A 4028-nucleotide genomic window follows, 5' to 3' on the forward strand; every position below is an offset into this window, starting at 1 on the left:
AGGGTTCATCGGGTTCGTTAGCAGTGACGGTGCACGGCAGAAAATGTGATTCAGCAGTGAAAACCCTTTCAAAGAGAGGACGGATTTGGAAAGGCAGTGTGTCTGAGCGTAGAGACAGAGAACGTGTGAGAGGAACGTCTGATGTGACGGCCCTTTGAAGCTCATTGAGGAAAGGTAGACCTTTTCTCTCCTCTCTCAAAGCTTCTGCACTCAGACTGATTCTCATCGCTTTTTGTGGAATGGCGCGAGGGAGGAGGAGAGGAGGAGAGGAGGGGACAATGGAGAGGGTGCTGAGGGAAGGAGGGTTAGTGAAGAGAGTCACATCCAAGCGAAGGGGGAGATGTAGTCCTAATGAGGCAACAAATTAAAGGTTTGAATACACGAGAGACACGATTAAGCTAATGTGCAGGAACCTATCCCTGTTTACTCAACTGGATATGAAAAATGACAACCCTGTTTATTGAAAAAGAAATAAAAGACACATTGGGAATTGCTAGAATTAGTTGAGACGATTAAATAATGTCTCTGCGGATAGTATGGTTGGTTACTGACTAAATTAAACCAATGGGTGACAAATGTTGAAGCCGAATGTGATCATTAGTTTGGTTGTGCTTTTTTACAACAGACCACACCCTGCGATATTTGGAACAACGAATGCAAAGGTGTCACTGTTTCCTCTGCCCTGGTTACAGACTGACAGGCTGGAGGCAGTAAGTACAGGTGTAGTATTTAAATGTTATAACACACCACACCTGCTATGATATTAGAAATCACAAACTGTTCTTAGAAATTAAGAAGTTTTGTACATTTTGAGAGTGAAGCACTGAAGAATGGGACTTTTGGGCACTCTTACTAAACCACACATTTAGGTATCAAATAGGAACAGACTAACGCCTTACCCTAAAGTAGGGCTGGCTCAATTAATCGTATTTTAATCGCGATTACGATTATGGCTTGCAACGATTACGAAAACAACATAATCGAAATAAAACGATTTTTTTTTAATACTTTTTTTTTTTTTTTAATACTTTTTTTTTTGGTTTTTCAGTTGAATTATACTTAAAGTTCAGGGTAATCAACTGTTAAAAACATACTGTTCAACATTTTTTTCTCCAATAAATGGATGTTTTCAAAGTCAATGAATAATCGCATTTAATAATGGCAATTACAATTATTGACCAAAATAATAATCATAATCGTAAAACAGCTCAGCATTGACTTTGCTTCTATGGAAAGAGCAAAATCCCCACTAGGTGCAAGCTAGCAGGGGAGGTAACCCAATAAAAAACTTAAATTGCTGTTTTCATCGCAAAGCAATCATGTGAATGCAGCATAACCCTAACGTAGAGTGATATCAATCTTCCCATTCAACTTCCATTGGAAAGTGTTGGCATATATAATCAAAGGCAGACAAATGACGCACAGTTCCCTGAAGCTGAGGAGGCACCGATTGGAGAAAATGTTTCTAAGTGCACACACAGCGTGGTTCAGGCTTTGGGATCATTAAATGTCAGCCTCTTTTAAATCCATCTGATTGAATTCTCCACGCTCCATTAGGTGGCTCCAACAAGCCGACAGCTCCACAATCCAAAGGTTTATTATGCATGGGGAAAAGATAAATGACACCTGTTGGCCTGGTTTGTATGCTGCCGATCCAAACCCGTAAGAGGAAAAGTTATACAAACCACAGGGGATAAAGTAAGTCTTGAAAGAGTAGAGAATAAAAACTTAGGGGAAAAACCAAATCCTCAGTTCAGTTTCAAGCTGGATTAAATCAAATCCTCCCCGTCTTTTTCTGGATTCCTAACCCAAACTGGGAAGGTGTAAAGCCATTCCACTTAACTCTCACTTCATCCAGAGAAATCCCACTTAGTCTTTTCCGTTCCCCTGGTCAGAGCCGGAGCTTTGAGACCGAGGGAGAGGATAAGAGAGTAAAAAAAAAGGGGGTGAGGAAGGAGGGAGGAGGCGAAAGCGGACGAGGGAGATCAAAGCTGGCGCCAACTGGGCTAAAGGCCGATGGGGAATGCCAAGCAGAAGCTGGAAAGGGGAGTGGGAGGGTGAGGCATGGGAGAGGCATAGGTGGAAGGCGTAGAAGAGAGGAATAAAAGACTAAAAATGCCCCGAGAAAACTGATTTCTAGGAAACCAAACGGAAGTATTTGAGTCCCAATCACAGCTCTTTGTCAGCCTCCTGGCATCTTATAGAGAGGCGAAGTCCCGCCCATCTACTTCCGACCCATGGGACCTTATTTCGGAAAAATAATGTATTGAAGTCAATGGAGAGAGAAAACGTATCTTTCGATCCCGTTTGAATTGTGCCATGAATTACACATATGATGTTTGTCAATCTTAAAAAATCATTTCCATGTCAAAAAAGTCACAGTTTGTCGTAAAACTGTTGGAATATAAGACTATGAAAAATATGCAACTAGAAAGACTACAAATCCCAGTCGCGTAAGTGATGTCATAACTGTTTTCCTCCACTAAGAGATAGCTAAGATCAGTGCCATATAGATATAATATATCTATATGGCGCTGGCTAAGATGAGATAACTTTAACAATATGCCTTTGTGCTTAGGTTGTTATCATACCAGTAATGGGTCTTGCTCGTTCTTTCGCTTCCCGTCTGATGAAAGGACCAGGAGTGGCTGGATCAAGTTAGCTACCTAGCTAGTGGCTAGCACGTTAGTTAGCATTACAGACTTGTCATTTTTATTAGCCTTAACATGAAGTAACATTTGAGGGTGACTTTGTTTTGACTCTGCACACCGTTTACATGCAGAAAAACCTTCATAACACACAAGGGGACGGGTAATAACCGGAAAAGCATGACATGTGACCTTTAACATGGGGGTATGGAAAGTGCTCCCTTCTGCAGACTGCTCCTACTGGCCACTAGATGAACTGCAGTGTGTGGCACTTCCGTATTTTGCCGCTTGATTTGGACATGGGTAAGTGTAAATATTACAGTAATAGTGTACTGGCAATGTGTGGGGAATACCGCAAAAATTAACAATAGGTTTATTGATATATATCTTTTATCGATAGTCATGAACTTTTTCTTTAGACAAAATAGACTCTCCATTAGCAAACGTTTACTCTGTGTGAATGTTATTTTGGTGTGTAAAAGTGAGATTATACGGAGCCCCTAAAGGGACATAGAAAAAAAAAAAAAATGGAGAGAGAAAAAAAATAAAGTCAGGAAAACGGATTCGTTTCTCTTGCGCCACTGTGGAGAAACGAATCCGGTTTTCCTGGACTTTAATTTTTTTGAGAGAAGTTGCCGATGCACCAAGGAGGAATTGTGGAACACACATTAAGGACAACCATTTCATTACAGACTGTTATGTTTACGTGGGAAATGACAGAGCATACATTATTTTGAGATAGACTATATTTGTGAAGTCGACTTAATTTTATGGACATTTTCGCCAGGGGTGTAGAGCTATTGGTTTAAGCACCGGTTGGCCAACCGAACAGTGAGAGTTTTGGTACCAGTCTGCTTTGATCTATGAATTAGATGTCCGGTGACACCCGCCAGATGTACCTGCTTCCCCCGCAGCTTTTTTAGGAAAACAAACACTCAGAACACAGACACAGAGGCAGTGGCGACTGCACCCCCCCCCCCCCCCCGTTGACAGTTTACGTCGGCTGGGCAGGGTGAGCTCCCGGCTGATTTTTAGTCCAGTCCGCCCATCTATGCCGTCCTGATGAACGGCGGAATCCTCCTCCATAAAACGTAATAAAAGGGGGTAGTAATCGGCAGTTCGGTGTGGTGTGGGTAAGAGGGTGTTTGTGGTTTAAAACGGCCTGTGTCAGACTCTTTATAAGCTGTTCAATGAAGGTAAATCACAGAAGGCGGTGCGTATAAAGCTCTTTGAGCGGCTGGTGGCTGCTCTTTCTCTGAGTTAAACGTCCCGCTGCTCCTGGAGTGACCACACAATCCTCTGCCGAGAATGTCTTAAGTGAATGTCTGAGGACGAAATATATCTACAAATAATGCGACTTTGCATTTTCCACGTAATACA

General features: G+C 42.1%; 1 long non-coding RNA gene across 1 annotated transcript in view; it reads left to right on the top strand.

Annotated features, from left to right (window-relative positions):
- The first annotated feature begins 304 nt into the window (after nt 1-304).
- Nucleotides 305-4028, top strand: part of LOC104961682 (uncharacterized) — a 5675-nt gene continuing 1951 nt past the window's right edge. The window contains exons 1-2 of the long non-coding RNA XR_800122.1: nt 305-370; nt 626-710. This is a non-coding gene — a long non-coding RNA (uncharacterized lncRNA). The remainder of the gene's footprint in view (nt 371-625; nt 711-4028) is intronic.

This window comes from Notothenia coriiceps, unplaced genomic scaffold, assembly GCF_000735185.1.
Source record: "Notothenia coriiceps isolate Sejong01 unplaced genomic scaffold, NC01 NC01_scaffold00033652, whole genome shotgun sequence".
Classification (NCBI taxonomy): Eukaryota; Metazoa; Chordata; class Actinopteri; order Perciformes; family Nototheniidae; genus Notothenia; species Notothenia coriiceps.